We start from the raw sequence: 25,474 nt of genomic DNA on the forward strand, positions 1-25,474 counted from the left end.
CAAGATCCATCGATGGAGTGGTGGTAATGGTTGGGTTCGAGATCGACCAACGGAGAGTTGGTGGTGGGATGGGTTCGAGGTCGATCGATGGAGAATTAGAGACGAGGACTAATAGAGGTGGAGAATAAAGGAGGAGGAGAGATCGATCGACGAAAAATTAGGGAAGAGAAATCGAGAGAGAGAGAGGCAGTAAGAGTGGGGTCGAGAAAGGTTAGGGTTAATTATAAATGAACGGTTGAGATTAATTCTCAACCAAATTCAATGACCTATAATAATTAAAACTATATATTTAATTATATATAAAAATTGTTTGGTTAAGTTCGAGATTCCCGAACAAATGACCAAAACTCTCATTGAAGGTTTTGATTTCAGTTCGGTATGGGTTACTGAATTGTTTGGGATTTTTCGGTTTCGGGTTCAAGATCTTTCGGTTGAGGTTGGGAAATTCGGGATTTTTTTCCAGCCTTAATTTATCTTGTACCTCTATTCGAGCCCCCATCCATTAACGACATCATCGAACATGGGAGAAAACCGAAGAACATTGATATCATTGTTTGATCTAGGAACGTCAAAAAATGCATGCCAAATCCATGTGTCGTAAGATGCCATAGTCTCGAGAATGATGGTTGGCTTGTTGTGACAACCTTTAAATTGACCAACCCAAGCAGTAGGACAATTCTTCCAACCCAATGCATACAATCAAGACTTCTTATCATGCCAAGAAAGCCTCTTTTGTCCACTTTATGTAGAAGCCTGAAACATCTTCAAGTCTTCACAATTTGGCTTTCGAAGGTATGCCTGCCCATATTTGGCCTCAATTGCCTTATAGAACTGCTTGCCCTTTTTAATAGCAATGATCTCTGCAAGTCTACAATATTAGTCAGTTGTGTCTGCAGATCACACATTGGCTAGTATCTAAAATGCAGATGTGAGCTTCTAATGCAGTGATAGACTCAGTCGGCCTACAACATCTTACTTCCTTGCAAAGTAGTTGTTCTGGTGGACAACTGCATTCAAGATGTTTTCAAAAAGCTCTATCCTCATCCAATATTGCCTCCGAAAATCATAAGGAGGATATTTCGGACATTCAATTAAATAGTCTTTCATTATCCTATCATGGCACTCTTCTGTGCCACATTGCATGAATTCATGTCGTGGGACAGAACCACAAAAGCTAGATTCAGCATGGTGCGCATATTGCATAAGTACGTTTCCAAATTCGGCTTCTTCGTTGTTGATTTCTTGTTCGTCAACTATAGCAAGTGCTTGGAATTGTGTTATCTGCATTGCCAAGCTTCGTCTTCTTTTGTCACCCATTGATGTGAGAGTGATGATTTTGAGGAAACAATAACAATATGGAAGAATTGTAGGAGAAAAGTGAACAAATTGGAAGAATTGTAGGAGAAAAGTGAATTTTGTGTGGATGTTTGAACAAATACATATGTATTTATAGAGTTTTTGGGTGACTTTGGATTTAAACAAATTTTTTTAACTGTTTTAGCAATTGGATCTAAGTTTGGGTAGTTAGATTGTTTTTTTTTTTTTTTTTTTTTTACCGCTAGATTTAGATTTAATGAATTAATAAATTAGATTTAAAAATTAAAAAGAATTGAATCTGGATTGTTGGATTAACCAATGATCCAGTAATCTCGATTGTTGGATCTCAAAAAGAGCCATTGCGCTCCAGCTGGTGCCTGACACTTACCTTAACAGTGGGTCACACCATTGTTGAGCGTTGCATGCCTAACGTATGTATGGCTTTTGGGGCTCATCAGTGGGCCTTGGGTCTCTTTTTTTTTTTTTTTTACGCGTCCATGCTTAGGGGTGGGCTAGGCCTTTACCTTAGCTAGTTTCTTGTGTTAAATTTGCCCCAAAAATTAATTAACCCAAAATTGATTTTTGGCCCAATGATTACAGTAAGTTTTTTTTTTTTTTTTTTTTTTTTTTGGGGGGGGGGGGGGGAGGCGGCGGTTTAGAATCTAAATAAAATCTAAATTTTAGATTCTAACTCAAGGATTAGAGCAGGTCTTACATACTACTCTTTATTTTAGACCATCGAATAAATCAAATATATTCTATGAACAAATTAAACAAATCTGTGTAGTAAAAAAAGGTAGATAACTATCATTTTCTTAAAACATAAAGTGCATGGACAATGCTATACAATTTTAAATTTTTTGTCGATTACTTTAAAACGCATTGCCAATAGGAACTACAATATTGTTGTTGTTGTCTTTTCTCTTATGAATTTCTCTTATGAAAAGAAAAATGCAATGACTTTATGTGCATATCATGTGTCACATGGGGTTGGAAAAAAAATAGCTAGAAACTTATTATATATAGGAGCGCTCAAGTGTTCAATAATCAATAAGTTAATATGATGCTAATTATTTGTTTGGACTTACTCTGTGAAGTAATTCATGATCAAAACGGTTCACTTAGGTCCTCATTCATAGGTTATTCTTGCAAAAAATCTACCCAAATAGAAAATTATTTAGCTCTTCGATTATTATTATGAACATATCACTATCAATCACTAACACTTTATGCGTCTATCTATAAAGTCCTAAATAACTTAACAATTTCCGATTCGAGTGAATTTTTGCATAGTTGATTTTTCAATGATAACATGAAAAATGACCGGTTAATATTATGAGACAAGCGGTTAACATAGTATTAAATTACTAACTGTTTAGCGTTACCTAACAGATAATATTGTAACTTAATTTCTCCACTTATCCTTGGTGTGAATATAAAAACTACGTACTAACTAGGAAAATACATCACAAAGTGGTTTTTCATAACATTTAAAGAATATTATAATTGTAAGAAACTGAAGCTTATTTGAGGGAGAGAAACAATGCTGCAGCAATAGAGATAGTGGAGAAATTGTAACATGCTTAGTAATTGTGCGATTCTCCCTATGTCAGTGCCTTTATTTATAGTAAACCAAGATAAGAGGATTAGCTTGTCCTCCAAGTAAGTACAATCCTAAAAGGAAAGAATCACTAGAATAATGGATAATCTGGAATTCAAATCTAATTAGGATTTACACAATCACATGTTAAATAATATTCATAACACTACCTCTTTAGTGTGTGTATATACTCAAGTAAATGCAACATTAGGTTCGGAAAAGTTGAGGAAGTTGACTTGTCAGCACTGATATAGGAACACGCTAGTCTCAAACAAAGGAACTTGCATATGGAAACAAGTCTCACAAAACCCTACAATAGTAAAACCCAATATGGGACAAAAATCCATAATCTAAGGAAAACGGTGTGTTTGATGCAAAGCCAATTAAACACCTACGGAACGTACACAAGAATATGACTGGCTTGGGATGGGTGCTCGTTAAAACCTAGGCAGAAGCAAAAACCCCAAGGGGGAAAATTGCTCCAAATGTAGAGAGAAAATAGTACATTAAGGCCAAGTGAGTATACTTCGGGATACTCCCCTTGAGTTTGACATAATTCCAAAGAAAACTAAAGATGTTATAACTCATAAAGTACGCATACCAATTCCTTGAACAAGCTTATGGAAGGTAGACTTTGGCAATGACTTGGTGCAAAGATCAGCCAGGTTGTCCTATTACCGAATTTTCTTAACTTCAATGATCTGATGTTCATGTTGCTGATGAGAGAAAAAGAACTTTGGTGTTGTCATCTTTCATGTATCCCTTCTTAAGTTGTTTGATATATGATGTGTTATTTTCTTAGCTTGTTGTAGGGATGTCAAGGGAAGAAAGTCTGCAAGTACTTCAAATATGTTCCATAAATGTTCTCAACAAAAACCACTCTTGACTGGCTTCATATAGGGCAAATATCTCAACATGGTTCGCACTGGCGAAGCTAGAAAATTTTCATTGGGTGGGCTAGCTTAAAGATTTAAATCTTTATAAACAAACAAACTTGATATTGTATTTTTCACAATATCTTCTAGCTTAAGAAAATTTCACAAGGTGAGAAGTGATGAGAAAAATGATGTTAAAAAAAAAAACATGGTTTGTAAATTGTATTATACAATTTTATATAATTAAACCAAGAGAATTATGATTAGTGACTAAATATATGATGGGCTACATTCGAAAATCAATAAAAATTATATGTAAATTTTTCATTTTCTATGGAAAGCGACCTGGGCTATAGCCTAGGGTAGTCCTTAACATGGCTATGCAATTGATGGTTCGAAAAAGCCGTAACTAAGGTTTGTTTGGTTGACCTTCAAGATATTGTGGTGTCTCCAATGATAAAGTTGTACCTCATTAAGAACACGCCTTGTGCAGGTTAGATAAGTACCTAGCGTTAGCATAAACTACAAGGCGGGAATCAATCCGAGAATCGAGGTGCAGCATCTTTGCTCGAGGATTCATAGGGATAGAACAAACCCAAATTCGTCGTAATTTTGAGATAACGGAATATGTCTTTAACATTTGTCCAATGTCTGCTTGTAGGTACATTGCTATATGTCGCTAAAAGATTAACAACAAAGGAGAAGTAATGCATTCACCTATATACAATAATGCATCAATTGCACTAAGGTAAGGAACTTCTAGTTCCATAGCCTCTTTCGCATTGCTTTTAAGACAAAAAAGGATCTCGTTTTGCATTTAACATTCGGACGACCATAGAATAACAAAAAACGGTGAGTAGTCCTTGATGGTGTGGAGAAAATTTTCAGAGTTCCCGGAACGCCAACTCACATATGCCAGGTGGTGTTCCTCACCAATGAGAATTAGATACTGGATTTTTTTTTTCTTTCTCCTTTAATTCAAATAAATTCTTAAAAGCTGAAGTGCAATCGTCAAGCAAAAATTAGCAGAGGTTTACTTCGAAACCCCAAAGGCGCCGCCATCATTGTTTTAGGGGCTTCTGCAAATTTCTTTCAACCTACCATCTTAAAAGAGAGGATGGAATAGAGGCAACGTAGCGACGTGAATGGAGAACACGACTCTCTCTCTCTCTCTCTCTCTCCCCCCATGGGAACCCACCCAAGCAAGCAAAGCTTGCAGGATGAGTAACGACTAACGATGGTGGAAAACAAGTGCGATTACACAGTGTGGCCTGACATTCTTTCCAACATCGACGTCTCACCTTTTCCGACCTCCAACTTCGCCCTCGCATAGGGTGAAACCAAAATAAACTATGCACCGACATCCTAAGGCGGCTGATTCTGGGGTTGAACCCTCTTTCCCAAGACTTCGCAAGAATTTTTTTTTGCCTCACTATCGATTGCAGCTCTGGCAAGCTAGAATACTCTGGCAACGGTGCCGCCCAGGTAGCCACTCTCGCTGAGTTCACGTTTTATGGGGCCAACGATGGAAAGTATAACTCCGTGAAATTGTTTTTTTTTTTTTCCGTTAATAGATCAGCATCTTAGTTTAAAAAAAAAAAAATCCAGGTGTCTAATTCTTGTTGGCAGGGAACACCACCTTGCATATGTGAGTTGGAGTTCTTGGAACTCTAAAAAAATTTTCCTAAAGGACAGTCACCTACCATACCATCGAGAAATTTTTCGAAGTTCCCAGAACTCCAACTCACATATGCAAGGTGGTGTTCCGCGCCAACAAGAATTAGACATCTGGATCTTTTTTTTGTTTTTTTATTTTTTTAACCGAGATGTTGATCTGTCAACGGAAAAAACAAAAACAATTTCACAGAGTTATACTTTCCATCGCTAGCCTTGTCGAACGTGAACTCAGCGAGAGTGGCTACCTGGGTGGCACTGTTGCCAAAGCATTCTAGTTTTCCAAAGCTGCAATCGATAGTGAGGCAAAAAAAAAAAAATTCGGCGGAGTCTTGGGAGAGAGGGTTTGACCCCAGAATCAGCCGCCCCAGGATGTGGGTGCAGAGTTTATTTTTGTTTCGCCCTATGTGAGGGCAAAGCCGGTGGTCGGAAGAGGCAATACGTCAACGTTGGAGAGAATGCCAGGCCACACTGTGTAATCGCACTTGTTTGCTTGGGTTGGTTCCCATGGAGAAAGAGAGAGAGAATCGTATTCTCCGTTCATGTCGCTACGTTGCCTCTATTCCATCCTCTCTTTTTAGATGGTAGTTTGAAAGCAATTTGCAGAAGCCCTTAGAACAATGTTGTCAGCGGCACCCTTGGGGTTTCAAAGTAAACCTCCGTTAGCTTGTGTTTGACGGTTGCACTTCAGCTTTTAAGAACTTATTTTAATTAAAGGAGAAAGAAAAAAACTATCCAGGTATCTAATTCTTATTGATGGGGAACACCACCTCGCATATGTGAGTTGGAGTTTCGGGAACTCTGAAAAATTTCTCATCCTTTAGGAGGCCAAGGACCCTAACAAGTTAGAAAAAAATATGCAGGTATCTAATTCTTATTGATGGGGAACACCACCTGGCATGTGTGAGTTGGACTCCAATCGTGGACTTAATGCCAAATTTCCCCCCACCCCCCACCCCAAAAAAAACTCTCCAACCCAAGCTAAAACATTGGGCTAAAAGCCAAATGCTAAAGTTGGGCCAAATACCCCCCTCACAAAAAAATTCCCCCATGTGTGAATGGACTTGCTGGCAATTGGGCAGTCTCGGCCTGTCCACGCTCCAACACGCCCCACGCGTGCACTTGCAAGGGTTTCCCGACAGGGTGGGCCCCTCTGTCAAGCCGTGTGTCGGCCATCCACTTGAGCTCCCAACGGCTATAATTACATCCAAGGGTTGTGATTAAAGGACCGTTGGTTGATCCAATGGTCCAGATTCAAATTTCATTTTTTTTATAATATGTTATTTTAAAATACATTGAATCCAACAGCTAAGATTGAATATAATCAAATCTAACAGTAAAAAAAAAAAAAAAAAAAGATCTAACGGCCCAAATTTAAATCTAACGGCTAAAATAATTAAAAAAAAAATTTAACTCAAAATTCACCCAAAAACTCTATAAATACCTATGTATTTGTTCAAACATCCACACAAAACTCAATTTTCTCCTACAATTCTTTCAATTTATCTTTCTACCATTTCTTTCCATTTCCAAATTGTTCAACATGGCAAGAAAGCATATTAGAGGTCGTAATTGGATCTGTGAGGAAGATGTTGCTTTATACTTGGCATGAGTTTTTGTTAGCGAAGATGGTGCAGTTGGCACAAATCAAAATAAAAAAGTTTTGTAGGATAAAATCATTGTAAAGTTTCAAGAAAACTGCAACGGCGGCGAGCGGGACGGTGATGGTTTTTATGATTGGTGGAAGACTATTAACAAAGCATGCACTTTATGGAAGGGAAGCTTGGAGAGAGTCGTGGTTGGCATGCCTAGTGGAATGAGTGCCATAGAAATTGTGAGTTTTGTTCTTGATATTTTATTTGTCATGTACATAATATTAGTTTGCAACTAATTATTTTTATGTATTTTTTTGCATATGGTGACAAAGCAATGGAAATTTACAAGACAAGAGTACCACCAAAAAAATCAAGTTTTTAAGTTGCAACATACTTGGGACATCCTCAAGGATTGTCAGAGGTGGGGAACCAATGCGGACCAACAATGGGGAAGATTATTTCAACGTGAAGGCGCACAGGCACATGTCGGAGATGAAGGTGTCGATGAAATGACCCTATCTCCTTCTTTTGCAAGGACCCTGGGAAGAGATAAGCAAAAAGAAGCAAAGAGAAAAGTGAAGTCCCAAGATCCGATGAGTGGACACTTTGCTACCGGAATTGCAAAATTGAACGAAACCCATAGCGCTCGCCAAGAAGAAACGACTCGAATGCATTTGCAAATGAAGGAAATCTTAGATAGGGAGCAAGAGAGGTTTGAAGTTAATTTGATGATGGATGACCTCAGCAAATACACTATAGAGAGGAAGAAGTTCTTATGTGGTAAGCAAAAGGAAATTTTGCGAAAGTTTGCCTCAAGGAGTATGTTTCAAGATGATGAATCCTCTGAACCCTATCTCCCAATTCAATCACGAAGTCCATCACCAAGTGAAGATAGTGGATATAATTATTAAGTTTATGTAGTGTATGAATTATGTGCTTTATTAATTAAGTTTATTAATTGTCATTTGTATTAAGTTTATGTAGTTTATTAATTATGTGGTTTATGAATTATTGGTTGTATTAAGTTGAAGGCTTGCTTTGTGAAAAATTTAGTAATTTTCAATATTTATCGGAATTTAAATATTTTTAGATTAAAATGTTCATAAAATTAATTTACGATAGTCTACATATATATATTTTTTAATTTAATTTAAGAAAAAAAATAGCCTAAGTTTATTCTTTAATAATCCCAGGCTAAAATTTTAGGCCATAAGAGTTGGAGCAGAAAAACTATTTCTGGATTAAAAGTTAAATTTTTCGGATTAAAAAATTTGATTTTTAGCCCAACTATTAAAGTTGTTCTTAAGAGGCCAAGGACCCTAACAAGTTATCATTAATCCCAGAAGAATTGCTTCCTCCTTGGGGGAATCTTAAAGTGGGTTACTCTCGTTTCTCTTGCTATGTTTGGCATAATTGTTTTGTTTTTTAAGGGGACAAAATGCTTTTATCTTGCTGATTTCCAAAAGAAACCATCTTTTCATACAGTAATTTACAAAAAAAAAAAAAAAAAAAAAAGACTCACTGAACTGGTTCTCTTTCCTCTTGAAGGAATAATACGGTTTGATTATGTAAGAATATTTTTCTTTGCAGGTTGGTCACACTTTTCGAGGACAAATTATTACAAAGCAAAATACTGTGATTACTTGCATCTAGGAATAACAATCAAGTAATAATATAGCATTTTGACCAATGACAACCAAATATATAGAAAACTATACCTGCACACATTTTTTAACTCTTATGTACTACTCTTTATTTTAAATTATCAAATTGAATAAATCAAATATTAATTAAATGTGTGTAGGAAAAAAAATATATATATAGATCTTTTAAGTGAAAAGAGAATTAGTTGTGGGATCAACCTTACATCAAACTTTAACGATCCGAATGTCTATTTGGTAGTAAGCCTCGATTCATAGATTATCGTTGCAAAAATTCAATTCAATTCGAAATCATATGCCTATTTAATTATTACAATAAAATTTTATTGTTTCTTATAGAATAAAGCATTCGTCAAATTCTTTTTACTCAATTAGATGTTTCAAATATTTCTGATTTGATTAATATTTTACAAATACAATCTAAAAGGTGTAATTTAAAAAATAAACAATTCACATCGTTAAAATTTTATGTAGTTAGTCCCATAAAATTGAGATCCCTTCTCTTAAAAGCATCACATATAGTATATAATTATTATTTTCTTAAAACCTAAAGTGCATGCCATATAGTTTTACTTTTGTTGTCGCTCACTTTACAAAGCATTGTCAGTAGGCACCACAACATTGTTGTTGTCATTTCTCGTAAGAAAATTAGAAATGCAATGATTTTCTGTGCATTACTGCATATCATGTGTCACATGGGGGAGAAAAAAAAAACAGTGAGAAACTTATTATGTAGGAGCACTCAAATTGATAGTCAATAAGTTAAATACAGCGCAATTTATTTGTTTGGACTTACTATATAAAATAATTTTATGACCAAAATCGTTCGCTTTTAAGTTTTTATTTTTTTATAGGTTATTCTTGCAAACATTCGCTCAAATCTAAAACTATTTAGCTTTACGATTATTATGGTGAACGTATCACTATCTATCAGTAACACTTTGTGTGTCCATCTATAAAGTTAAAGACAACTTAATAATTTCCGATTTAAGTGCATTTTTGCATAGTCGATCTTTCAGTAATAACATAAAAAATAATTAGTTCAGATTATGAAAAATATTGTAAAGCTGATTTAGACAAGTGGTTAACATCATATTAAGTTACTAATTGAGTAACTGCTTAGCGTTATTTAATGAATAATATTGCAACTCAATTTCCCCACGTATCCTTAGTGTAAATATAAAACCTACGTACTAACTAGTATAATATACCGAAAGTGGTTTTTCATAACATTTTAAGAATGTTATAATTGTAGTAGACTAAAGCTCAAGTAAGTGAGGATATTCAGTTATAATTAATAGCGGAGCCATATACAATACTACCATGGGCTATAACACAAGTAGCTTCTAGGGAAGAAAACATTCCTAAATGTAGTTTTGCTTATGTTGAATATTGGTCACTCAAACTGATCCTTGTTGCCCACCAAACTAAACCTAATTGTACTAAACTCACATTTTACAGTCGATCCCGCTAGGCGTTACCAACAAAATTTGGTAGCAACCTTTTATACTCTATTTTGTACCGTTAGATAAAGCAATTGAAGCAGTTGAGTGAGCAGAATTCTAAATTGTTGGATGAGAAAAAAATCAAAGATCAAAATTATTTATGCAATTGGAATTATACAAACACCATGAAGATCATTTATCCGTTGGAGACTTCTATTACAATTTAATGATTTAATGGCGACACATGAGTTTATCCATCAATTGGAAAATCATCTTCCAATTTCGTGGCTTAACTTTTACCTGAGGAGAATGGAGACTGTTTTGATATTATCTCTTTATTGATGTTATCACAATAATATCCCAATAAGCATGAGATAATATAGCCGCTAGTCAGTTGTGTTGTTGCATGCTTTGAATTGAGTATGTGATGTCGACTCGGAATTGGACTTTGGCTACATAAGGCGCACGTGGTATTTGTTGATGACTAAGACATAAAAAAAGGAGATTTGATTGGTGAGGTGATATGGTGGAGATATTAATTATTTATCCATTTAAAGGTTGGCGATAATAATGATGGGTAAATGTTGCCATGTACGTGGCTTGGTGAGATGCATACATGAGATGGAACTATTGATGAGATAAGAAGCCTAGATGGGCTACGATTTTGGTGGTGATGTGATAAAGCCTAAATAGGCTTTCGATTTGTTTGAAAAGTGCGGATAGTCATCTGAAGGCTTGACTTTAGCCCCTATGGCACACGGATCAGTCTTCCTTCCTAAAGTTTGAGTTGCAGTTGAATTCTACATCAGGCCGTGCCAAGCAAGAATGTGACTTCTGTAAATACAAGCTAGAAGAATGAAAGAACTTCAGCTCAACACATAAATTTGTTCGGTGTAATTTTTCGATTTACGTAAAACTCTTTTATCTTTGAGAAAAATCTTAACTTTTCTAATATTGTCAAACATATCTTACAAACAACACTGTGCTTGACAATCAGCGATATCTTACAGTTTGTATTGAACAACATTGACACCGTAGAGTCAGACAAATGTAGAGCATTTTCCAGTTTGTATTGGATAATATTACTCTACCTATCCAAGTCTTTATCAACAAGAATTCTTGGAGATCTTGTTGGAAGAGGTCACTTCATCTTTCTCGGCTCAGGTTATATTGTTCGGCACATTGAAAGCCGAACTTATTTTATGATTGGATTCACAAGTACATTTCAGCTAGATATTCACAAGTACATTTCAGAGTTCGACATTTCAACAGCCGAACCACATCTACAACCAAGACACTTATCTCCTTTGAGTATTTGTGTCCATATAGTTTGGTACTAATTTGGCGCACTTATATTTGGACAAACATAATTGAAGCAGCCGAGTCTGTGTAGGTGATTCGTAAACTTCAAAGTAACTACCAACCTTGCCTTCAGGCTCTAAAATCCAGAGATCAAGACGAGTTCTTTCCTTGGTCGCAATCGCAAGATATAGAAGTTTAGCACGTTCGACACCACCACTAACACATTCATTCACTCATCGACTGAGTACAGTCGTCAAGTTGGCATGCTCCGAATTCAATTGTAGGTTAAGTTGTTTGTAGACTCAACACAACCCTATTAAAAATTTTGACTTCGCCATTGCTTATAGTATTTTGTATTTGCTTCCATTTCTCATAGTCCCACTTGTATCTTTAGTTGGCACTTGGCAACCTTTTTCAGTGGCTGGCCGTGAGATGAAACATATTTAAGAATATCAATCTATGCAAACCTTAAAAGACGATACTAATTTGCACATAAAAGAAAATCCCATTAAAACCTCCCTCATACTGTCATACATACATTGGAAGGAAATGCTAAAGAGATTCTCTCAAAAAAATAAATTTTTTTGTGAACTCTTCACCATCTTATGTTTTTGACATAATTTCCGATGTGGTTTAGATTTTTGAATACTTTGTAAAAAAAGTGCAATCCTATATGCCAAAAGCTTCAAAGGAAACATTACACAGAAGAAAAGTTACTGACTTACTAAACAAGAAAACCATCGACAGATTGCTTTAGGATTGGGGTAAAAAAGAAAAAGAAAAAGAAAAAGAAAAAGAGGTAGGTCCTCCAGCATTTTTCAATGGGTCAATCTCAAGCAAGGTATATTTTTGTTCCACTGTAACAAAACACTCAAATTAGTGCATTAGTAATTTTCTACCAGAGATCAAGAAAATGGAGATTGAACATTTCAGTCACAGACGTCCATTGACGTACATAAAAGAGCGGAGAAAGGATGGTTGATTCTTTATTTGCAATGGGTGGGAGGAGGCCGTGGTTGGCCCTTGCTACACTTGCAACCAATGTGTCGATCCTTATTTCCCCTACAACCTGATAGAATTCTAGGGTTTATATGAATATTGATCTGAATATTATTCTTCTCACATAGAGGAATATATATATAAGATTATACAAATCTCCGACAAACTAGGAAATAAGTATCCTAAATATACTAGGATATCAATTACATAATCTCATACCCAAAATATCCCTACATTCCTTATTCCTCACAACAACACTCCCCCTCAAGTTGGTGCGTAGATATCACCTAGGCCCAACTTGTCAAGTGAGTCCTGAAACACTTTTGACGACATGACATAAGTTCATCAGCCAACTGATCTTCAAATTTCATATATGGAATATCAATCAACTTGACATCTAACTTTTCTTTAATAAAATGTCTATCCACCTTAACATGTTTTGTGCGATCATGCTGAACTAGATTATTAGCTATTTCTCTCACAGCTTGATTATCACAATACAGCATCATAGCTCCATGTGGCTTGAACCTAATCTCGATTAAAAGGATCCTTAGCCACAACAATTCACAAATTCCATGTGTCATACCACGGTATTCGCCCTCTGCAGTGGACCTAGCAAACACATTTTGTTTCTTGCTCATCCACGTTACAAGATTACCTACAACAAATGTAAACTATCCTGATGTAGAGCGTTTATCAGTAATATTCTCAGCCCAATTAGCATATGTGCACCCTTTTACCTCTAGATGCCTATGTTTCCTGAAAATCAACCATTTTTCCAGGTGCACCTTTCAAATAACTCAAAATTCGCATTACTACAGCTATGTGATCATCACTAGGAGAGTGCATGAATTGACTTACCACACTTACAGCATATGCAATATCTGGTCTCGTGAGAGACAAGTAGATCAACCTTCCCACTAGCCTCTGGTATCTTTCCCTGTTTGCCGAAACTTGGTTAGGATAAATCGCTAGATGATGATTATGAACTATAGGTGTTTCTGCTGGTTTACATGTTAACATCCCTGTCTCAGACAAAAGATCCAGAACATACTTCCGCTATGACAAGTAAATACCCTTACAGGAATGAGCAACTTCAATTCCCAAGAAGTACTTCAAGCCTCCTAAATCTTTCATCTCAAACTTCGAAGAGAGATACTCCTATAATCTTTTCATCTCTTTAGTATCATCACTAGTAACCACCATATCGTCCACATAAATTATTAACAAGGTGACGTTTCCTTCCCTGCGTTTGATAAACAAAGTGTGATCCGCATTCCCTTGTTGGTAACCATATTTCTTCATTGCATCAGTGAATCTTCCAAACCACGCCCTCGGCGACTGCTTGAGTCCATAAAGAGCTTTGCAACCTACACACTTTACCTGTTCTGTTCGGTACTTCAAACCTGGGTGGAAGCTCCATGTAAACTTCTTCTTCCAGGTCTCCATGTAGAAAGGCATATTTTTACATCAAATTGCTTTAATGGCCAATCAAAGTTAGCAGCTAAAGACAAAAGAACTCGAATAATGTTCATCTTTGCTACTGGGGCAAATGTTTCTTGATAGTCTACTCCAAAAGTCTGTGTATACCCCTTAGCAACCAACCTTGCCTTGTCTGTCAATGGTTTCGTCTGCATTGTGTTTTATGGTGAATACCCATTTGCATCCCATTGGTCTTTTCCCTTGTGGTAGTGACTCCATGCTCCAAGTCTAATTTTTCTATAGAGCCTTCATTTCAACTTCCATTGCTTTTGTCCATCGGGGATCTCGCAAAGCTTCTTCCACTCTTGTTGGGATTTTGATTCCATTCATTGTATTTACCATGGCTTGGTATGTAAAGGACAATCAATGCGTAGAGACATACTTTGCAATAGCATATCTGACTTTTCTATCAGGTGAATACTTGTCAGGTGGTTTCCCGCGATTTTGTCTAGATGGCAACGTATATGTACTTTCAATATTAGTCAAATTACGAGCTTCATTAGGTTGGGATAAACTTACCTCATGAATATCCTCGGGCACATGGACGGGTACAACAAGATGAGGGTTATTATTGGAAGTGCCTTGGTCATCCAGATTTTGAAGCAATGGTCGCAGCTCACTACTACCATGATCTCGTGCATTAGGCCATGCACTAGGCTGTGCACCAACCTGTTCTCTTTATGTCATGCCTTCGAGTCTATTTCTGGATCGGAGCTAATGTGTTGCTTCACGAGTTTCAAAATTGGTCAAGCCCAGATTGGGCTCAAGCTCCTCAATTGGAACTGATGGCAACTGTCGGCCCGGCTGGTAGATGCTGTCACCATGGTAGATATCATGCTGGCAGGTGTCGTACTGCTGGGTTACATAGTAGCCATCTTCCTGCCCAGTTGGAAGATCAATCCAACTGTAATCTTCTTGCGTACTTGTCTCCCCCTGAAGGTTATAGTTGGTTTGATCAGTGACAAAGAACATCTCATGCTCGGAAAACGTCACATCCATGGTGACATATGTATGTTTGGTTGGTAGGTGGTAACACCTGTACCCTTTTTGTTGACCATTAAATCCCAAAAAAATATATCGAACTGCACATGAATCCAACTTATTGCGTTGATTCTTGTGGAGATGTACATAGGCCACACACCCAAAAATATGTGGTGACAATTGAAGAGAAAATAGTAATGTCACATGGTCAACAAACCTCTATAGGAGTTCAAAAATTGTGTACTTTGGTGGACATTCGGTTCATTAGATAAACAGAATATCTGACGGCATCCGCCCAATATAGGTGAGAGGCATGAGCACAAATGAGAAGTGCTCAAGTGATTTCCAAAATATGTCTATTTTTGCGTTAAGTAACCCCATTTTGTTATGGGGTTGCGGGCAAGTAGTCTCATGACGAATGCTACGCTCCTGGAAAAATTGAGAGAGTTTTGTACTGAGATATTCGCCACCATTATCTGAGTGGAGAACCTTAAGGGAAAAAGAGTACTGATTTTCAACCATGTGATAAAATTGTTGAAAATTTTTAAAGCCAAGTCATTCTAGTGCAATCATCTACAAAAATAATAAACCAACGGACGTTGTGAATAATAGTAACCGGAGAAATCCTCCACACATCAGAATGGACTAACTCAAACGACATTGTTCTTGTATTGGAACTCAAATAATAAGAAGCACGATGGCTCTTCACCAGAATGCAATCATTACACTGAAAATCAGAGTCTGAAATGCCACAAAATAAAGACGAAAGTAATTTTTTCAAATAACCAAAAGATGCATACCCCAATCGACAATGTCATAACCAGATTGTCTTATTCCTATTTGGCTAACTACTGCGCACTTGATTCACTTTGCTTTCCGACACATCATCCGTGTAGTATAATCCTCTCCTCTTAGTATCACGCCCAATGATCGCCCGAGTCTGGATATTCTGAAGTAGGCAGAAAGTGGGAAACATTGACACAACACAATCTAATTCCTCAGTAACTTGACGAACAGATAGTAAATGATTGGACAACGACGGAACAAGTAGTGCGTTGTGAATGGACAAAGATGGAGTAAGGGAAATAGAACCAGCTCCTGTTACAGAAGCAACATCACCATCGGCTGTGATGACATTATCTTTAGATGGTGGAGTCATGTGATAAAATATTGATGCATCGTAAGTCATATGATTCGTAGCTCCAGAGTCAATTATCCACCCAGTATCTTTTTTGGTGGACGATATTAAAACAATACCAATTTTACTTGAGTCTTCCGAGTTTTCATTCATTGAAATCTGATTGATGAGAGACAGTAATGGACCGGTTTCATCACTCTTGGATGCTATCTCCAAGGCCTGCCTCACTGACTGGGCTTCTGCCGTGACAAGGTGGGACAAACTGGGCCTAGGCTGGCCCGCTGCAACAGCTACAATACCCCTACTGCTATCAGGTTTGTCTTGTTGGACTTTGGGCCCAACTTGGCCTCCTCCACTCGGTGCCGTCCCTGCTGGATACCCTAGCTTGCCGAGCCCTGGGTTGGACACGGTGTGCACGGGAATCAACTCTGCCTTCTGTTCTCCAGCCATCGTAACAAGTCACTTGGATGGGTTTGATTAGGTTTCTCGCAGCCTTGATGTTTACAAAGGCTGGAATTCGATTTTGTTGTTTCTAACACAATCTAGAGCTCAGACTGTGAGAGAGTTTACTGTGAGTTTGTTGGCTGTCGAAGGCAGGCCTAACCTGCTCTTGATACCATGATAGAATTCTAGGGTTTTTATGAATATTGATCTGAATATTATTCTTCTCACATAGAGGAATATATATATATATATATATATATATATATATAAGCTTATACAAATCTCCTACAAACTGTAAAATAAGTATCCTAAATATACTAGGATATCAATTACATAATCTCATACCCAAAATATCCCTACATTCCTTATTCCTCACGACAACACTGTTAAGGAATCTGCTCCATCAACTGCACAATTGGGATACAACCTGGACAGAAGGACTGCTCCATCAACTGCACAATTGGGATACAACCTAGACAGAAGGAATACTGCACGTGGCTGCAATATTCCTTGACAGCAGACCTCATGTGCTCTGATGTGTTGCAGCATGGGCAGCAAGCACGCCAGCTTTAGTTTATTGCATGTGTGTGTGTGTAAGATGTATATAAAACATCTAACTGTCATTACAACAGAATAGAAAAGAAAATATATCATTTGTATATGGTATCACGAGCCCAAAAACTCCAACGAGCAATTTTTTTCTGATCCCTCTCTTTCCTGTCTTCATCCATGGCCACTGACGCCGCTACAACCAACCCTCTACCAGACCTCAACTCCACTACTCCCACCTTGATCACCATAAACGCTACAGCCCAATTACCTGTGAAACTCACACCCACCAATTACCCATCCTGGCGTGCTCAGTTTAACGCCCTTCTTTACAGCTACGATCTCATGGGTTATGTGGATGGTTCTCATCTCTGCCCATCAACCACTCAAACTGTGCTTCGCACCTTTTGGATTCGGCAAGATCAACTCCTCCTTCATGCGATTCTTGCTTCCGTCTCCCCGCAGGTCATCTCCCTTATTGCCTCTGCCAAGACATCCAAGGAGGCTTGGGACAAGCTTCTTCATCTCTTTGCTAGCAAAGTCCGTGCCCGCGTTCTTGGTCTCAAAGAATGCCTTACTCTCCTGCGTCGTGAGAACAAGCCTGTCTCTGAGTATCTACAAGAAGTCCGCATTATTGCAGACGAGCTAGCCATCATTGATGTCCCCCTCTCTGATGATGATCTCCTCCTCTACATTCTTAATGGTGTTGGCTCGGACTTCAAGGAAATTGCTGCGGTAGTTCGCTCCCGCGACACCTCAATCTCTTTTGAAAACCTGCATGACAAACTGGTTGAACATGAAGCTGTTCTCAAGCGTGATGATACCATTGTTGTACCCCCAGTGATCACTGCCAATGTCACTCAGACATCTCGCTTCCACACCTCAAATCGTGGCTTTCGCTCTCACAACTCCAACTCCAACCGTGGGTCCTTTCTCTCTCGCAATCCTTCTCGTAGTTCCTTTGAGCACCCCCACACATCTTCCATTGCCACCAATTCTCGTGGTTCCTACAAGCCCATCCAACAATCCTTCACCGACAATGGTCGCCGCTCTACCAATATGAATAACACAGGTTATCGTGGTTTCTGTTAATGGTGTGGCACTCAAGGTCATAGTGCCAAACGCTGCCCTCAACTCCAATCTGGACCTTCCAGTCCGCTCGTGGCCAATCCTACCACCCATGGCCGGTCCACCTCTTCTCCAACATGGTTGCTTGATTCTGGTGCCTCTCACCATGTTACCTCCAATGTCAACACTCTCTCTGGTGCAGCCATATATGATGGTCCTGATGAAATAATTATTGGTAATGGTTCAGGTTTGGGTATCACACATGTCGGTTCAACCACTTTACCCTCCTCATCCTCCCAATCTTTCAGCTTATCAAACGTTCTATGTGTTCCTTCTATGAAAAAAGACATTATTTCTATCTCTAAATTTAATAAACAAAATAATACCTCTATTGAACTTTTTCCTGATTTCTTTCATGTCAAGGATCTGAGCACGGGGGCGGTTCTTCTTCGAGGCCCGAATAAGGATGATGTGTACGAGTGGTCTCCTAAATTATTTCATCAACCACAAGCTATGGTGGGTGTGGTGGTCTCTCCCAACCTCTGGCATCGTCGTCTTGGTCACCCCAGTCATCAAACTCTCCAACAAGTCCTTCGTATGTCTTCCATTAATGTGTCTTCCAAGTTGTTCAAGTCTGTTTGTCATTCATGTCTATGTAATAAAAGCCATCGTCTCCCGTTTGGAACTTCGTCTCTCACCAGTCATGGTGCATTAGACCTCGTTTATAGTGATGTTTGGGGTCCTGCTCCATACTCTTCAATTGATGGTTTTTCTTACTATGTTATCTTTGTTGATCATTTTACAAAATATATATGGCTCTACCCTCTCAAAAAGAAATCTGATGTGTTTTCCACTTTTGTCACCTTCAAAGCACTTGTTGAAAATTACTTCAAAAGAAAAATCAGTAGGTTATACACTGATGGTGGGGGCGAATTTATCAAACTCCAACATTTTCTCTCATCCAATGGCATCACCCATCTTCTTACACCACCTCACACTCCTCAACACAATGGAGTCGCCGAACGACGACATCGTCATATTGTTGAAACTGGTCTCACACTTCTTCATCAAGCTTCTTTACCTCTCACCTATTGGTCTTATGCCTTTAAAACAGCTACCTATCTTATCAACCGTATGCCCACTCCGATTCTTAATAATCTCTCCCCATTCACTCAACTATTTGATGAACAACCCAACTACTCCCGTCTTCGTACATTTGGGTGCTTGTGTTTTCCTTGGTTACGTCCTTACAATTCCAATAAATTACTCCCTTGTTCCCGCCCATGTCTCTTCCTTGGTTACTCATCTAATCAAAGTGCGTTTCAGTGTCTTGATCTTTCCTCCCACAAACTTTTTATCTCTCGCCATGTTCAATTCGATGAGTCCACTTTTCCTCTTGCTAACCTCCCTTCCTCCACTCCCCATGTCATGGTTGATAACTATCACACTTGGGTCTCTTCTCTTTCTCCAGTTACTCATGTTCCTGTCCACTTACCCACCAGGCCTGTTGAGTCGGTTGTTTCTTCTTCGCTGCCACCACACGTCACATCATCATCATCAGAATCTGCCCCTGTCTCAGAACCGTCACCATCCGCTGCCCCGATCCCTATTGCTGCTGCTATCCCTTCTCTCTTACCGTCACCCAATCGCCAAGCATTGGTCCCTACCTCTACCGCACCTATATTCACCCCACCATATTTTCCAACCCAAACTGATCACGTCCAGCCACCTCCTCCCAACAACTCCGTTCGTACATACACTAGAAACCCTCATAGGACTGTTGTCACCTTTCTATCCTCTAACCCAACCTCCCCCAACCCCCCCGTACCTCCTGTGCTCCCCGATCACTCCATGATCACCCGTGCCAAAGCTGGTATCCACAAACCCAATCCTCGGTATGCTATGACTGCTACTAAACATCCCATTCTCTCCTCAGTTGAACCGACATGTGTCTCTCAGGCTGTTAAGGATCCCCTTTGGCGACAAGCAATGTCCAATGAGTTCAATGCGTTAATTCGCAATGGTACATGGGAGCTCGTTCCTTCCCTTCCCTCTCAAAATCTTATTGGTTGTAAGTGGGTGTTTCGTATCAAACGGCATCCTGATGGCACTATTGACAGGTACAAGGCACGCTTAGTTGCCAAGGGCTTTCACCAACGTCCTGGTGTTGATTTTTTAGATACTTTCAGTTCGGTGATCAAACCTACTACTATACGCATTGTTTTGCATCTTGCCGTGACTCATAAGTGGCCAATTCGTCAGTTGGACGTCAACAATGCTTTCCTTCATGGCACACTCCGTGAAAATGTCATATGGTCCAACCACCTGGTTTTGTTGACTCTAATCATCCATCTCATGTGTGTAAATTGAGGAAAGCCCTCTATGGCCTCAAACAGGCTCCCCGGGCATGGTACAAGGAATTACACTCATTTCTGCTCTCCCATGGCTTTGTCAATGCCATCTCTGATGCCTCACTCTTTCTCTTGAAAAAAGGGACTGCTGTAATTTATTTTTTGGTTTATGTTGATGATCTTCTTATTACAGGAAACGATTCCTCACTTGTAGCAAAGTTCATTCACCTGTTGGCAACTCGGTTCTCCGTCAAAGACCTGGGCTCCTTACATTACTTTCTTGGTGTTGAAGTCCTTCCCACAGCCACTGGCCTATTTCTCTCTCAGCACAAGTACATTCATGATCTTCTTGTCAATGCCAAGATGGATGGTGCAAAGGCTGTCAGTACGCCTCTCTCCACCACTCACTCACTCATGCTCCATGATGGCTCCTCCCCAACGGATCCCACTCCCTACCGTCGTCTTGTTGGTGGACTTCAATACCTCAGCCTTACACGCCCTGACATCTCCTTCACAGTCAATAAGCTCTCTCAATTCATGCATTCTCCTTCCGAGACTCACTGGCAGGCACTCAAGCGTCTTTTCCGCTACTTGAAGGGTACCCTTTCCTTTGGCCTTCATCTTTGTCGTCGCCCCTCTCATCGTCTCTATGCCTTTTCCGATGCTGACTGGGCTGGTGATCGTGATGATCGCAAATCTACGACTGGCTATGTTGTCTATCTTGGTGGCAATCTCATCTCTTGGAGCTCCCGAAAGCAGCGGTCTGTCTCTCGCTCCTCTACCGAAGCCGAATATCGGGCCATTGCTGCCACCACTGCTGAACTCATATGGATTCAGTCCTTACTGTGTGAACTTGGCATTTCTCTCCCCACAACACCGGCTGTTTCTTGTGATAACATTGGAGCCATGTTCTATTGTGCTAATCCGGTTCTCCATTCCCGTATGAAGCATATCGATATTGATTTTCAGTTTGTACGGGATCGTGTCACTCGTGGTCTTCTTCAAGTCTCTCATGTCTCCACTACTGATCAGCTTGCAGACGCTCTAACCCAATCCTTGCCACGTCCACGTTTCCATCTCCTTCGTTCCAAGATCGGTGTCTCCGATGGTGCCACCGTCTTGCGGGGGCGTGTTAAGGAATCTGCTCCATCAACTGCACAATTGGGATACAACCTGGACAGAAGGACTGCTCCATCAACTGCACAATTGGGATACAACCTGGACAGAAGGAATACTGCACGTGGCTGCAATATTCCTTGACAGCAGACCTCATGTGCTCTGATGTGTTGCAGCATGGGCAGCAAGCACGCCAGCTTTAGTTTATTGCATGTGTGTGTGTGTGTAAGATGTATATAAAACATCTAACTGTCATTACAACAGAATAGAAAAGAAAATATATCATTTGTATAAACACAACCTCCACAAAACATGTGCGGAGCTACCCCGTGAGATCCGCCACCCTATCCACCGCAAACACCCCCTTAAGCTCCAATGTTACAAAGATCCTTTCACAGTTTACACTTGTGACTCCTGCGACCAGCCTTGCCGAATAGCCTACACTTGTTCTGATTGCGAGCTCAACCTCGACGTCAAATGTGCCTCGAATTGGCGCCTCATTCTTGAGGATCGCCTACACGTGCATCAGTTCACTGTCCTCCGGAAGAAAAATCCATTCGATTGTGATATCTACGGCGGAACATGGGATCATGTCTCGTATCTTTGTTCCACCTCTTGGTCGACAAAGCATGTGCTCATACGTTACCACACCGCATTAGGATCAGTGCGCACGAACACCGCCTCACACTTATTTGGTACCTTGAGGATGCCTACCCGAGGGACCAGTTTTGTAAAATCTGCTATACAAACACTGATAGTTACCGCGCTGTTTATTACTGTCGTCGGTGTGGTTACGTTGCTGACACTCTATGTACCTTCGGGGAAATAACCGACACCTTTGATGATGACAATGCCGACGACGATGGTGATCTTATACCTGGTCAAGAGCAGTGGAGCACGGCGGATGACCAAAGAGAATCAGCGGCGGCACAACAGATCAAGCATTTTAGTCATGATCAACATTTGTTAGTCCTCAGCGATGCAGTTAGAGATCTTGATGGTACAATTACTTGTGACGGTTGCATGCAACCTAGAGATGGCAACGGTTCGGTTTGGGGACGGAAATGCTATATTCATCCCCATAACCATGAAAATTAATCATACTCATAACCGCAAAATAACCATCGGGGATTATCTAGTACCATACCCATGGGTAACGGATTTTCAATCAGTTATTGGTTATATCCATCTTCGTCAAAAAAAAAAAAAATTATACTCATCCAATTGACGCACTATAAATTTTAGTAGATACTAATTTTGCCATTAAATAGCCACATCCAATTACAAAAAACATAACAATATATATTTGAAGTTGTTCATGATAAGCCAATATGATAAATTGGTCCAATAAAAAAGAAAAAGATGACAAAAATAAATACGAAGGGAAGATAAAACATGTAAACTAAATATATGACAACAAACAAGAAGACAATTATTGATTTAATTTTGCATAATTATATGGGCTCATAACATATGTAATAAACTGCAAAACTGACGCTAATTGATAATTTGCATGAATCAAATAACATGAAAAAGAATGAAAGATTACCTATTGAGCTTACAACATGCACCAATTTCTTGATAGTGAGACTCTTAAAGAGAGATGAATCTGATAAACTTGGAACATTTGATAATTGATATAATTTAGTTGAGTATAACAATAAGAGTATTGAATTGATGAGGTTGTTGGTATGCCCCATGTATGATGTTTGGTGCATAATAAAGGTAGTATAGGGTTTAATGCATGCATAATGAATTAGTACTATAGGGATAGGAATAATTGAATACGTTGTGGGCATGATTCCAAGACTTCAAAAGGCATAATTGAATAAAATTATATATATATATATATATATATATATATAATATTCGGATCGGATTCGGGTACGGATATGAATTGGGTACCTCTATAACCATATCCAAAACCATAACTGAATAAAATTAACGGTTTTTCCCCATATCCAAACTATACCCGAATTTTCATATCCAAATCCAATCCATTCGGACGATTATCCACGGTTAACGGGTTTAACGGTTAGAATTGACAACCCCAACCCATCACCATGAGCTCCGGTGCCTTTTATAGTTGTTGCGCCGAAGAAGAACAATGCCGTTTCTATCTACACCAAACCTGTGCTCATTTACCTAGAACAAGGCTTCACCCACTTCATCGACACCAGATCACACTCCTCTCGGCAGCTTCTTCATTTGACAGAGTCTTTAAGTGTCATATGTGCCGCTCTTCTTCAACTTTCATCCGAACAAAGAAGAGTGCAAGGGTTGTGGTATTTCTCTTACGGACGTACGCTTCAGTTGTATCAAGTGTAACTTCCATTGTTGTGTTGCATGTGTTAAACTACCTCCTACTGCAAGGTACAAATACCTCAATCTTACTCTCAACCTCACCTATCATCCGGTTCCAAACGAACTAGGTGAGTATTATTGCGAAATATGTGAAGGAGAACGAGATCCTACACATTGGTTCTACTCCTCAACAGATTGCGACTTTGATTGCCATCCTCATTGCCTTCTGGGGAGGTATCCGCAAGTCAAGTTAGGGAGCAGTTACAAGCATAATGCTCATCCACACCCAGTTACTGTTGTTGATAAGAGAAAGAGTGCCATTCCTTTTGATAAACGAGAGAGCATTCTTGATTGTCAATTGTGTGGAGAACCTTGTGAAGGTTTGGTGTTTGAATGAGCGGAGTGTGATATAAGTATTCACCGCGAAGGAAACTGTAATTCTCTAGTCTCCAAAGAAGAATAAGAAAATGCCGTTTCGCTTATTGAATTTATTCATTCTGGTTTCAAATTAAATTTCATTTCGAGTCCAAGGTTTTCTTACCCATGAAACAGTTATAAGTTCTAGCAGATGTCGATCCTTCGTTAGCCATAAATCATAGAGAAAATAATTCTTGATGTCAATCTAAAAAATTCAAAAAATTTAGTGCCCGAAATGTAGTCCCTTATGCCGAAGGATCTTACCAGTAGTAGTATGTAGACCTATACCACTTACAATCTGATAACTTTAGATAACTAGACCATTTGATCCATGTGCTATGCTCTCTGTAGAGTCGAATTTTTTTTTCTTGTGAAAATGGTTGCCTGAAGATTAACATTTTGACAGGCTTTAGTGGCTCAACAGTGTCGTCTCTCGAAACTTGCATACCTGAATCTAGACGACACGAACAATGCAGCCTGGGCTCATTTTAACGACATCGAATGTGCTCCTATCTGTTGCCACCTTGACTTATTACAACAGGGGATCTACAAAAAGCATACAAAGTTTATTGTTTCAGAACCGTTAGCTATATTCTTATAACTAGTTATTACGTACTCCAAATTTCACACTCATTTAACAATATCATTGTTTCATCGAAGTTTTAGAAGAAAAACAATGCAGATCAACAATAAAAGAAACACATGTTGGGAGGAATTCACTTCTTTTTTGTCAAATAAGAGCTGGAAAAGTGTTGTTTTTCCCATACCGTCCCCACCAACAAAGCCTACTTCCCTGAACCGGTCATCACTTCCTTGCTGGAAAAGCAACTTTTTCATTGAAATCACATCCTCATCAAATCCATAAACCTTGGAAGCAGCAACTGAACGAGTAGTCCACCTCAAAAGCTCTCTGTCCTGTGAGCTTGCTTGGCCATTATTAGGTTGTGGAGCAAAATTTCCATGGGATGATCTCTTTTATGTGTTATAACCTTGAGCTCCCTCTTGATCTTGCTTAGGATGATCTCTTTTCTGTGTTATAACCTTGAGCTCCCTCTTGATCTTGCTTAACTCCCCCCTGATTCTGTTTATGGTCAGTAGCTCCTGAGGGGAGTTGAAATCGTGTTTTCTCGAGCATCTGGCACTCGGTTTAAAAAAT

The 25,474-nt window shown here is 39.1% G+C and overlaps 1 pseudogene; it reads left to right on the plus strand.

Annotated features, from left to right (window-relative positions):
- The first annotated feature begins 23,654 nt into the window (after positions 1-23,654).
- Positions 23,655-24,364, plus strand: LOC148692467 (uncharacterized; annotated as a pseudogene).
- Positions 24,365-25,474: the final 1,110 nt, after the last annotated feature.

This window comes from Pyrus communis, chromosome 12 (genome assembly GCF_041283825.1).
Source record: "Pyrus communis isolate YQ-2024b chromosome 12, ASM4128382v1, whole genome shotgun sequence".
In the NCBI taxonomy this organism is placed as follows: domain Eukaryota; kingdom Viridiplantae; phylum Streptophyta; class Magnoliopsida; order Rosales; family Rosaceae; genus Pyrus; species Pyrus communis.